This window comes from Balaenoptera ricei, chromosome 5 (assembly GCF_028023285.1).
Source record: "Balaenoptera ricei isolate mBalRic1 chromosome 5, mBalRic1.hap2, whole genome shotgun sequence".
Lineage (NCBI taxonomy): Eukaryota > Metazoa > Chordata > Mammalia > Artiodactyla > Balaenopteridae > Balaenoptera > Balaenoptera ricei.
In genome coordinates, this window is record NC_082643.1 from 98,321,608 (window position 1) to 98,335,418 (window position 13,811).

General features: G+C 38.8%; 1 protein-coding gene across 2 annotated transcripts in view; it reads left to right on the top strand.

Moving 5' to 3' along the window:
* Nucleotides 1-9,548, top strand: part of QDPR (quinoid dihydropteridine reductase) — a 57,360-nt gene extending 47,812 nt beyond the window's left edge. For both annotated transcript variants that reach the window (XR_009503336.1, XR_009503337.1), the window contains one exon: nt 9,475-9,548. The gene's annotated coding sequence lies outside the window, so the exon portion shown is untranslated. The remainder of the gene's footprint in view (nt 1-9,474) is intronic.
* The last annotated feature ends 4,263 nt before the right edge of the window (nt 9,549-13,811 follow it).

The following is a 13,811-nucleotide window of genomic DNA, read 5'->3' on the forward strand; positions in this document are numbered from 1 at the left end:
ATGTGGGTTGAGATCCCCCTTTCCCACTATTACCAGCCATCATCTGGGACAAACGACATAATTCTTTGAACCTCAGTTTATTTGGCTCTACAATGGGAGCAAACATGACAACCTCAAAGTGTGGTGAAAAGGATAAAATAATTTATTATTTGTAAAGGGCATATACTGTGAAACTTGGAACATCATAGTTGTTCAAAAAATGCATGGGTCTCCTTTTTTTTTTTAATTTTAGTTATTTATTTTTAGCTGTGTTGGGTCTTCGTTTCTGTGCGAGGGCTTTCTCCAGTTGCGGCGAGCGGGGGCCACTGTTCATCGTGGTGCGCGGGCCTCTCACTATCGCGGCCCCTCTTGTTGTGGAGCACAGGCTCCAGACGCGCAGGCTCAGTAGTTGTGGCTCACGGGCCCAGCTGCTCCGCGGCATGTGGGATCTTCCCAGACCAGGGCTCGAACCCGTGTCCCCTGCATTGGCAGGCAGACTCTCAACCACTGCGCCACCAGGGAAGCCCCATGGGTCTCCTTTTTATGCAGTCAGGTATATTGTAAGTATTTAATGAATATTTATTGGAGGTTTTGAGTTATGATATTAATAATCAAAATGGGGTATAACATTAAAATAAAATTAGTTATTGAAGTTGGAAAGAAAGCTGAAACCTTTCAAACTTAATTCTTTCTTCCTTTCCTGGTCATGGAACTCTTCAAGGCCAGATGTCCTGGAATGGGCAATTATTCGACTACTTGCTTTGTTTCTAACTACCCAGCTGGTTAGAACCCCTCTGTTACAGGAACATGACTCCAGGTAAATAAGATCATAGATGAGAAAAGGAGGGGGATACACTTCTTCCTTCTGCTCTGTGCAGTTGAGGTCTCTGATTCAGGAGATGCTGAGGACAACTTTCCTGGCTTCTTAGGTGTGTTTTAAGACAGAAGGCAAAGGTGAGAGAAGCAAGCTGCCTCTTCCCTCTGCCTTCCCTCTGCCAGTTATGTGTAGAGGTTCACAAGGGGAACAGGCTTGATAGGAAGGGCACTTGCACATTTTTAACATATAAAGTCCTTGTGAAGCCTTGGAAGTAGATAGCACCAGAGCTCACTAATATCTGGTTTCTTCTCCGTCCTGGGTCCACAGAGGACAGTGCTTCCCAGCCTCCATGCCTATTAGTGGGGTTACCTGTCTAGTTTTGGCTGAGGGGCTGTGGCTGAAACAGCATGTGTCACTTCTGAGTCAAAGCAAAAGACGTGCAGACATGAAATCTCCATGCTGTCTCTTCTTCACCTTGTCTCAGAGGCACCAGGTGAGTCACCTGCATCATTGAGTAAATGCATTAGTCACAGCTGCCCTGGAGAGTTGCCCGGACCCATAGTGGACTTCGCAAAAGTGAGAAATAAACTATTAAGGTGTTAAGGCCCAGAAATTTATTGATATTTGTTACTGCCTCATAATCCAGTTGATCTTGACCAGCAGAGACTCTTTAGGAGGGTTTCAAATAGGGTGGGGAGCATTCCATGCTATCAACAAAATATCTTAAGATTCTTCCAGACAAATAGTCCTGTCTTATGTTACGGGGGATCAAGGCTTGAGGTGGGAGGTAAGAAGAAGGGAAGCAATGAATCAAGATAAGCTGCAAGAGAATTACAGCATTAAATAGTGCCTGATTATTTCTTCTGGGTTTTGAATTACCATATAAACTTTCTGCATTCCAGAATTCTCAAATAAATTCTGTACTCTTTGCCCAACTCAGAAGAATCCCCCTGAAGACCACTGTTTTCAAAATGCCTTGAAGATTGCTCACAGCAGAAAGCAACTGAGTGCCTGTCTGTGGCCAGGCTCCTTTTCAAACTGGGAATGATAATCGGGAGACTTCAAGCTCCCGTTCTTCCTTCACTTGAAGTGAACAAATTTGGCTCAACATGTACGGGTTGTGGGCTTACCACATCCAGTCAGATGTCTGGCTCTGGAATGCAAAGATGAATGAGGCATGTACCCTCCCCTGGAGGAACTCACAGTGCAGTGGGAGAGAAAGATGCAGACATAACTAGCTGCAAAACAAGTTAGCCTGGGGAAGTGCTTCACTGGAGGCATAAACAACAGAAAGCCAGGGTCTAGAGGAGAGAGAGATTCATTGATGGGGTGAAGGGGGCGGCGGGCATGGTGGGAAGACAATATGTTTGAGCTAGTGCTTGAAGGACGAGAAAGACCTTGACAGCTTTCTGTGAGAAATGAAGAACAGCCAGTGTTGTATCTCTAGCTTTTTGGATTTTTATTTCTGTGCTGTGGAAACACTAGTGCAGGAGATGTGCAAGTTGGGCATTTTCAAAGCCGATGTAACCAGAGATCTGGGCTAATGGGAAAATAGTCATAACATTGTCACTGAATGCAAGAACTTGTTGATATATTTTGTTAAATTGCCCTTATTAATGATTCATCAGATCTTTTTTGCTTTCTGCACTAAAAAAAATCTTGCTGTAGAATTTAACCCGCACGTATACGCACCCAGTTGTTGGCCCTTGGCAGCCTTCCTAAGCAGAGTGTGCTTTCCAGATGTGGTTGTTGACAAGCGAATTTTGGAATTCCACAATAACGAATATGTACAAGGGGGATATGAGGCTCAGAACAAGTCTACAATATACAAAGATCAGTTTTTCTTAAACTGTGGTCCCCAGAACATTATTTTTGGACCTATGAATAGATGTAATAAAAAGGGTTTATGTGGTGTGTTTTAAGTCAGCGCTTTCAGTTCCGAATTCACCCTGAGTACTACTAGCTCTGTCATGGAGCTTGCAGTAATTCTCCTTTGTAGCGGCTGTGATACTCAGCTTTGTCAGTAGAGAGCGCGGGAGAGTCACTGCAGGAGGAAGGAGATGCTTTTCTTGGTTCCAGACTGCGTTTGTTTCTTCTTGCTTCTGATGCACCCTTGTCAGCAGCACTCGTTCCCCAGCTGCAAGCCCAGAGCATGCGGTTCCCCAGCAAGCTCACAGCCCCTGACCAGCCTGGTGATCACCTCACACAGTCGTCCTGATGTGGACACTCTGCACTCAGGCTTTGTGCTACCTGCTACCCGGACAACCTTGCAGCCTGCCCCTCTGCTCTCTGGAGGAGTGTTTCCTGCTCACCTTGAGACTGTGGGCCAGCTGTAGCCCAAGGCCTTCTTGGCCATCCAGTGTGCTTCAGCTACACTTTTTCCTCTGAATCCCAGCTGTGGGGACAGGCCCTGCCTTGCAAGATTTTGTCCTTCCTCCGTTACTCTTCCTTGGTCCTAGGGCATTATTTAGAGTTCTCGGTTCATTTTTATAGTTACTCCATTATTATGTTGAAAAATTCTTTATGGTTAGTAACCTTTATGTTAAGCTTTCCCTGTTCAAGTTTCCCTGTGGCTTCTGTCTCCTTCATGGCTCTTGACCTTGACCGCACAGCAGTAGTTCTTAAACGTTGATTCTCAGGACCCCTTTATACTCCTAAAATTATTGAAGATCCCAAAGAGCTTTTGTTCAAGTACGTTATATCTATTGGTACTTACCATATGAAAGTAAAACAAAACTTAAACACATGTATTTATTAATTCCTTTAAAACGATAAGCCCATTCATTCATTACATGTTAAATCCTGTTGAAAAATATTTATAGTTTTCAAACCAAAAGTGTTAATGAGAAGAGTAGAATTGATTTATATTTCTGCAAATATCTTTCATGGCTGGCTTAATGAAGACAGCTGGATTCTCATATCTGCTTCTGCAGTCTCCTGTGATATGTTGTTTAGTTTGAAATTTATGAAGAAAACCTGGCTTCTCACAGATATATAGTTGGAAAGGGGGGAGTATTTAAGATAATTGCGGATATTCTTCTCTGATGCAACACAAAGATTCAACAAGTGGTAGTTTTCAAGAGGTTAGTTGCAATGTGAAATCTGAAATTAAAATTCATTGATCTCTCTTGTACTTTGAGTGTCTTTTACCCCATGCATTTCCAATTTCAAAATTGGTCATTTAGAAAATACTGGCTCACTGAGTTATACAGATCTTCCAAGTGGTGACATATTTCATTATACAATATCAGAAAACCACATTCATTAATATTACCACTGATCTCATCAGAAAAAAATCTTTATTAGAAAAATGTCAAGATCACAGTGACAGATACAAGCTTAACAAAATTCAAATACTCACTTGAATACTAATATTCTAATATTAATTCTAACATTAATGTTCTAATATTAATTGAATTCTAATAGTCACTGAAGTGTATTATTGGCAAGAAAAATCTCTGACAATTGACTAAGTCTGAGTAACCATAGTTTGTCAGTCATCCTTTCAAATAAAAAGAAATTTTTAAATGAAAGAGTGGCTAATTCAGCTTGCAACTCAAACAATTGCAAGTGCCCTTCCTCACAACACAGCATAGTACTTTGGTATGCAGCAAAAGAGCTTTATGCCCACTTTCCATTTCATCACAAAGAATATTAAGAAGATGTGTACTCAAGGGTGAGATTTAATAAAATTAGTCCTTTTTTCTGTTCCATTAAGTGATAAAGTGAAATTTGTATTGTTTAAAACTATGAGTGCATAGGGGTGAAGAATACCATGAATACTAGTGCAGTTTGGTGTTACTGCTTTGATTTGTGATAAGGACCAGCCGTTTTACCCACCATTACTTTTCCATCATTAATGTAAGTGTCAACATGGTGGAAAAGGCAAACAATGCCTTAGTATTATTATGAAAATAGTTTTGACTTCTTGGATACACTGAAAGCGTCTGAGGACCCACAGGAGTTGAAGACCACACTTTGAGTGTGTTATGCCTTGATTACAAATGATTACAGAACCTCAGGGGCTTACACTGCAAAGACTCTTTTTTTTTAAAATAAATTTATTTTATTTATTTATTTTTGGCTGTGTTGGGTCTTTGTTGCTGCGCACGGGTGTTCTCTAGTTGAGGCGAGCGGGGGCTACTCTTCATAGCGGTGTGCGGGCTTCTTATTGCAGTGGCTTCTCTTGTTGTGGAGCATGGGCCCTAGGCACGTGGGCTCAGTAGTTGTGGCACATGGGCTTAGTTGCTCCACGGCATGTGGGATCTTCCTGGACCAGGGATCGAACCTGTGTCCCCTGCATTGGCAGGTGGATTCTTAACCACTGTGCCACCAGGGAATTCCCAGGCTCATTATTTCTTGCTCATACTACATGTCCATATGGAATGGTTAAAGGTTTGCTCTGTGTCATCTTCACTTCAAGACCCAGGAATTGGAGCAGACTGTTTCTGGAATATTGATGACTGTCCTGGTAGAGAGAAGACACAAGAGGAGCTATGAGCTGGCTTTTAAGGCTTCTGCCCAGACATGACTACAGGCAGTGATAACATGTCACTTCCATCCACATTGCACTGGCCAAACCAAGCCATATGGTCATACTTGAGCTCATCAGTGTAGAGATGTATATTCTTCCTTCAGGGGGGGAAACTGGAAACATGGCAAATAATTTTGCAATCTATCACATTAGTCATAAGAGATTAGAAAATATTGCATAATATACTTCTTTCCTGGAGATTCACAATAAACAAAGGCATTTTAAGAAAGACATGGAGAAATCCTGCAGTAAAGAAACTCTGCCTTTGGTTTAATTGAGAGGAGGGGTGCTGAGAGGATAGTTTAGAATTATGCCCTGGATGCTCATTTCCCCTTTACTCTTTTACTCTTTGCTGTTCCTGAGCTGAGAAAATGCCAACCTTGACTAGTTCTCTCCCCCAGGCTCAGCAACAGGTGCAAGAACACTGGGGTCATTACTCAGTGACTGACCAACCGAGGCTCACTCCAAGACTTCCCTAATTCTTACCCACTGCTGTGCTAGTCGACAAGAACCCTGGATGGGACTACTTGTATCCCAAAGACTGTTATTAAAACAACTAATGAGATTTGCCACCATCATAGTTTGGGGGACTTCACAGGTGGGAGTGAATCTGAGCAGAAGTTGAATAGCAAACCTATGTCAGAGAGGGGATGAGCCACCAGCTTCTGGAAGGGCTTCATCTGTGACACCCTAGTCCTGTGACCTGCTAGGGGTCACCACCTGTTGGGACCTAGAAGTCGTCATAATTGTCTTTGGTTGTCTGACACCCTCTTACAGGGCCCCAATATTCAGGTAACCTAGTTTTTAGTTCAGACTCCTTTGATCATGATAAATCTTGATTATTGCCTATAGCTCAATCAAGTCCTAACTTCTCTCCAAATCTAAATTAAACCCTTCCCCGTACTGGTTGCCCTTTCTCATAGCACTTTGCACAGCACTTATAACACTTTGAATGATCTCTCTATTTGTGTGACTGTTTCCTGTACATATCTCTACCTAAACTACAAGCTCCATGATGACAGAAGTCATGTCTCTGGCTTGTCACCGTGCCTAGCTCTGTGCCTGGCGTGTGGCAGGTTATTGATAAATATTCCCTGAATTGATAGATGAGTAAATGAATGGATGGTTACCCCTGAAGTAAGATTTCTCTTTTTGTAGATGTCTATGGCATTTCTTGTTTGCACCACTGATGTGGTACTTATTATTGGAAGTCCAATATCACCCTAACGAGTGCCAGTATTGCCCTAATAACTGAACAGTAAATTGGTAGAAAGTAAAACTCTGATACTTGTAGATGGTGGGGAATATTTGCTAGAATAACCCAGTAAATAACAATAGTTTGTTTTTCTTTTCCCTCCAAAATAGTGGAAGCCTTTTGAGATTTTGAGAACAGTTTAGAACATATATATGTGTATATATATACATATGTATTAGAATTTATATGTGTGTATATATATATATATATATATTTTTTTTTTTACGAAAACCCATTTTTGACCCGATCTTTGATGTCACAATGGGGAGAAAGTGGCCGCTGCAGCAGGAGATGTTGCAGAGTATAATTGGACAAATATGAGCCTCCTTTATTTCCACCATTACATGGATCTATGTGGTATCAAATCAGTGGTAATAATAGCTGCAGCTTAGAAATATGGATGCTGAAGCCTGTGAGCAATGGCCGAGAGAGAAACAGAGAATTCCTCTCAATGAGCTGGTGAAATGCCGTGCAATGTAGCCATCCTTCCAGTGTAGCCTGACATATGAGTAAACATGGGAATTAAAGGAAGGTCCTTGAAAAATGTTGAACAAGGAACACAAACAATTGGATCAGGACAGGGACATTTTTTTCCCTAAGGAAATAGTTCCCTAATAAGGAGAATTGTAGTTAAAGCCAGAATTGCACCATAGTTAAATATTTCTATTTTGAGTTCATTTATAATATAATCATAATATATTATAATATAATGGCAAATCTCATTTATAATATAATATAATATTTCATTTAGTTGTATGTAAATAAGCTCAAGAAAACTATGTAGTAAACTGTGTGTAATGATCATTTCATTGATGAGTTTACTTTTACTCAATTACTGTCTTCATTGTTCTTCAGAATGTAAATATTGAAAAAGAGCCATGCCAGGATGTTTAAAGGAAAGGATAGGAATTAGAGTGACCTGCCTATCATTTATATTCAAGACTCTGAATGGGCAGAATGGATAAGCTGCACTTCTTTACAGCATTGCACCTATTCATGTTTGGATGTGCGAAGTATTACATGATTCTGAATTAATTTTTTTAACATTTATAGATTATATCAATAATTCTTTAAGTTCCCTGAAAACTAAGGATCTTGCTTCATTCTTCTTTTCTACATGGCACCAGTAGAGTTGCTTGGGCTTAATAGGCGCTAGGTAGATATTTGATACTTGTTGACCATCTATTTGGCCCTTTCAACTATTCAAGCCTTTAAAGTGGGCCTTGAGTTATAGCTGCATTATGAAAGGCACTGTGTGAATAGCAAGATGGCTTCACAAATGTCATTTTCATTCCTGCCTTGAACTTTGCTCAGGCTGTTCTCTGTCCTCTCTTCTTGCTTCTCACTCTTCAAAGTCTGGTTCAGGTTTTAACCTTCTCCGTGCAGCCTTTTCCCACCAATGTAGCCCATGGTGATCTCTGATGCTGCTAAATACCTCGCCTGGGTTATTATTTTATCATAAAAAGCTAATGACCTTTAGTGCAAAATGATCAACTTAAATTGTGAATGGCCTCCTGGTTTGACTTGTTTTCCTAAGAATATAATTAGCTTCATGAAAGCTAGGACTAAGTCTCATCTATTTTTGGGCAGAGCTGGACCCGCTGCTCAACTGACATCATCAGGAGTCAGGTGGCTCTGCCTCTCTGTGTTGGCTTTATTCTCAGGCAGGTTATTTCTACTGGTGACAAGATGACAGATCCAGCTCAGCAACCCTAGTGGAAAGGAAGCAGCTCTTTTCTAAGACTTCCAGTAGAACATCTGGAGCTGATTCTCACTGGTTCAACAAGAGTCATGTGTTCAACTTTGAACCAATCACTGTGACCCAGAGGTTGCAGTGTTCTGATAGGCTGGAAGCTGTGCCCACCTCTATGTGTTCTGGTTTGCAAGAGATAGTCCCCAGATTTATACCTGTTGGCTTTCCTAAGCGGTTTAGCCTTTACCCTTGTTTCTTTATTTTTAATAAAATATTATTAACAGTGACATTAAAATAAACAAAAATGGGTTTGGTAGACCTCCACTTTGCACTTCTACTTTTTACCATGGACTCCTCTAGTTGTGTGAGAGAAGCATATATAGTGAACAGACTTTTGACTTTAGCCCATGGCTAAACTTAAAAGGCACCCAGTCATGATGATTCTCTAGTCCTGAGCCTTCTCTGACATAAAATGACTAACACCCCATCAAGGACTGCAAGCAAGATGCTTGCAGAGGAGCTGCCAGGGCTTGCTAACTTTTTTGGTCTTGGGTGGTGGTGGGGTAAGTATTCCATGCTGCTGTTCCTGCTGGTCAAGTGGTTTATAGGTACCAGACAGAAGTGCTGTGGCTTGTGCCAGGCCTCCAGCTGGCGGGATCAATGAAATTATAAGTGAGGTTTAAGTGAAATAATGTGGAGCAAGCATGTGTATAGCACAGAGAGTAATCTGCATGATCTTGCTACCGTGGTTTTTTCAGTTATTGTGTGGTGGAATCTGCAACTATTTATCTCATTGTCAGGTAATACTTTTCTGTCTTATGATGATATTTACATTCTTTTAACAACAATGAACTTAAAAAAGGGAATGTTTAACGAAAAGTTAGAGAATGAATTTCCATTTCTCAAGAAAGTTGATGATGAAGATTAACTTGTACAAGATATTTGTTGACATTTATCATTCACAATGGGGGCCATAATATTTCCCTGACTACATGATGACCAGAGATACAAATCTACTGGAGTATCAGAATCTACTTCAAATGTTAGTAGTTGTTTTAATAATACTGTGGCTAATAATGATGAATTGATGTGTGCTGTGGCCATAGGTGCTTTTGCATATACTCTGTGAAGCATGACTCTTCATTTAGATCAAGTGACTTCTCTTCTAAACGAACTTTTCTCATCTTTTTTTCCAGGTTTTCCCATGCAATAGAAAAAATAATACGACAGCTGTTAATGGGTTGACTCCAATAAAAGAACTTTGCAAAGAGTTAAGTGGTGCTAACTTCATATCCATGTCCTGAGATGGTTCAAATAGAAAATTAGTTAATTTCTATAATGGTTTGAATTTTTCACCCAAATTATTGGAAACTAAATAAATTTGGAAATTTATTTTAATGAAGGTGAATCATATGATATTATGGTGACTCTTGTTGTAAATTAAGTTCAAAAGTTCAACATTAAAAATAAAATGATTTGTCATAACATAGTAAACACAAATACAATTTTTGGTGCCACACAATGCCAAGGTAAAACAATATTTTTACTAAATTATGAAACCATGGACCAAATATTTTACTCAGAATTGTTTGATTGTATACATGATTCAAAATTGCATCCAAGTAAGCTATGATATTCTACTAATGAAAATAGAGCTTTACTTGTGAAATTTTATACAGTTTTTTGTACATACACTGAGTAACTGAACAACACAATTTTTTATAATTAAGCTAATGTCAGATTTAAAAAACCCTCAGAATATCAGGACATGCCTTTTTTCTTAGCTGCCCACTAATAATCAGAATCTACAGACAAATGTCAACTGAAGTGTTCAACAATTTCAAATTGATTAACCATATAATGCAATTTGGAAAAATAGGGCAGGCAATTTTATGAAAACATTAAAAATGATAAAACCATTAATTATTTAGAAAATAACTTTGACATTTTACTAGAGACAGATATGGTTAAGAAACTGAAGTATTCAATGTGTAAAGAATAATTATTCTGCCTGTTATTTTGAATGTTCAGAAAATCAACATAAAGAACATTTCTCCCATTTTACTCTAATGGTCACAAATTTTCTTTTTAGAAAATATTTCTATATCTGTGATTCTAGGGGGAGGGATAAACTGGGAGATTGGGATTGACATATACACACCACTATATATAAAATAGATAACTAATAAGGGCCTATTGTGTAGCACAGGGAACTCTACTCAATACTCTATAATGACCTATATGGGAAAAGAATCTAAAAAAGAGTGGATATATGTGTGTGTATAAACTGATTCACTTTGTTGTACACCAGAAACTAACACAACATTGTAAATCAACTATACTTCAATAAAAATTAAAAAATAAAGTATTTACTTTTGAAAACAGTTTTTGAATAGGACAATTTTATAGGTCCACCAATTGAAGGAAACCAATTTGTTGGTCAGTAAATAAATATTTCAAAAATTATATAGTTGTCATCTTAAAAAATTTAGTCTCAAAAATGCCCCAGTTTGTGACACTGCAGAAATACGAAGGATCATGAGAGATTACTACAAGCAACTATATGCCAATAAAATGGACAACCTGGAAGAAATGGACAAATTCTTAGAAAAGCACAACCTTCCGAGACTGAACCAGGAAGAAATAGAAAATATAAACAGACCAATCACAAGCACTGAAATTGAGACTCTGATTAAAAATCTTCCAACAAACAAAAGTCCAGGACCAGATGGCTTCACGGGTGAATTCTATCAAACATTTAGAGAAGAGCTAACACTTATCCTTCTCAAACTCTTCCAAAATATAGCAGAGGGAGGAACACTCCCAAACTCATTCTACGAGGCCACCGTCACCCTGATACCAAAACCAGAAAAAGATGTCACAAAGAAAGAAAACTACAGGCCAATATCACTGATGAACATAGATGCAAAAATCCTCAACAAAATACTAGCAAACAGAATCCAACAGCACGTTAAAAGGATCATACACCATGATCAAATGGGGTTTATCCCAGGAATGCAAGGATTCTGCAGTATACGCAAATCAGTCAATGTGATAAACCATATTAACAAATTGAAGGATAAAACCCGTATGATCATCTCAATAGATGCAGAAAAAGCTTTCAACAAAATTCAACACCCATTTATGATAAAAACCCTCCAGAAAGTAGGCATAGAGGGAACTTACTTACCTCAACATAATAAAGGCCATATATGACAAACCCACAGCCAACATGGTTCTCAGTGGTGAAAAACTGAAACCATTTCCTCTAAGATCAGGAACAAGACAAGGTTGTCCACTCTCACCACTATTATTCAACATAGTTTTGGAAGTTTTAGCTACAGCAATCAGAGAAGAAAAAGAAATAAAAGGAATCCAAATCGGAAAAGAAGAAGTAAAGCTGTCACTGCAGATGACATGAATCTATACATAGAGAATCCTAAAGATTACGCTACCAGAAAACTACTAGAGCTAATCAACGAATTTGGTAAAGTAGCACGATACAAAATTAATGCACAGAAATCTCTTGCATTCCTGTAAACTAATGATGAAAAATCTGAAAGAGAAATTAAGGACACACTCCCATTTACCATTGCAACAAAAAGAATAAAATACCTAGGAATAAACTTACCTAAGGAGACAAAGATCTGTATGCAGAAAACTATAAGACACTGATGAAAGAAATTGAAGATGATACAAACAGATGGAGAGATATACCATGTTCTTGGATTGGAAGAATCAACATTGTGAAAATGACTCTACTACCCAAAGCAATCTACAGATTCAATGCAAGCCCTATCAAACTACCAATGGCATTTTTCACAGAACTAGAACCAAAAATTTCACAATTTGTATGGAAACACAAAAGACCCTGAATAGCCAAAGCAATCTTGAGAAAGAAAAACGGAGCTGGAGGAATCAGGCTCCCTGAATTCAGACTATACTACAAAGCTACAGTAATCAAGACAGTACAGTACTGGCACAAAAACAGACATATAGATCAATGGAACAGGATAGAAAGCCCAGAGATAAACCCATGCACATATGGTCACCTTATTTTTGATAAAGGAGGCAAGAATATACAATGGAGAAAAGACAGCCTCTTCAATAAGTGGTGCTGGGAAAACTGGACAGCTACATGTAAAAGAATGAAATTAGAACACACCCTAACACCATGCACAAAAAGAAACTCAAAATGGATTAAAGACCTAAATGTAAGGCCAGACACTATAAAACTCTAAAACACAGGCAGAATACTCTATGACACAAAATCTTTTTGTCAAGATCCTTTTTGACCCACCTCCTAGAGAAATGAAAATAAAAACAAAAATAAGCAAATGGGACTTAATGAAACTTAAAAGCTTTTGCACAGCAAAGGAAACCATAAACAAGACGAAAAGACAACCCTCAGAATGGGAGAAAATATTTGCAAATGAAGCAACTGACAAAGGATTAACCTCCAAAATTTACAAGCAGCTCATGCAACTCAATATCAAAAAAACAAACAAACAACCCAATCCAAAAATGGGCAGAAGACCTAAATAGACATTTCTACAAAGAAGATATACAGATTGCCAACAAACACATGAAAGGATGCTCAACATCACTAATCATTAGAGAAATGCAAATCAAAACTACAATGAGGTATCATCTCACAGCAGTCAGAATGGCCATCATCAAAAAATCTAGAAACAATAAATGCTGGAGAGAGTGTGGAGAAAAGGGAACCCTCCTGCACTGTTGGTGGGAATGTAAATTGATACAGCCACTATGGAGAACAGTATGGAGGTTCCTTAAAAAAATGAAAATAGAACTACCATACAACCCAGCAATCCCACTACTGCGCATATACCCTGAGAAAACCATAATTCAAAAAGAGTCATGTACCACAATGTTCAGTGCAGCTCTATTTATAATAGCCAGGACATGGAAACAACCTAAGTATGCATCGACAGATGAATGGATAAAGAAGATGTGGCACATATATACAATGGAATATTACTCAGCCATAAAAAGAAACGAAATTGAGTTATTTGTAGTGAGGTGGATGGACCTAGAGTCTGTCATACAGAGTAAAGTAAGTCAGAAAGAGAAAAACAAATACCATACGCTAACACATATATATGGAATCTAAAAAAAAAAAAAAAAAGGTTCTGAAGAACCTAGGGGCAGGACAGGAATAAAGACGCAGATGTAGAGAATGGACTTGAGGACACGGGGAGGGGGAAGGGTAAGTTGGAACGAAGTGACACAGTGGCATGGAGTTATAAATACTACCAAATGTAAAATAGATAGCTAGTGGGAAGCAACTGCATAGCACAGGGAGATCAGCTCGGTGCTCTGTGACCACCTAGAGGGGTGGGTTAGGGAGGGTGGGAGGGAGACGCAAGAGGGAGGGTATATGGGGATACATGTATATGTATAACTGATTCACTTTGTTATAAAGCAGTAACACACCATTGTAAAGCAATTATACTCCAATAAAGATATTTTTAAAAATACCACTATAAAAAACAAACAAACAAAAAATGCC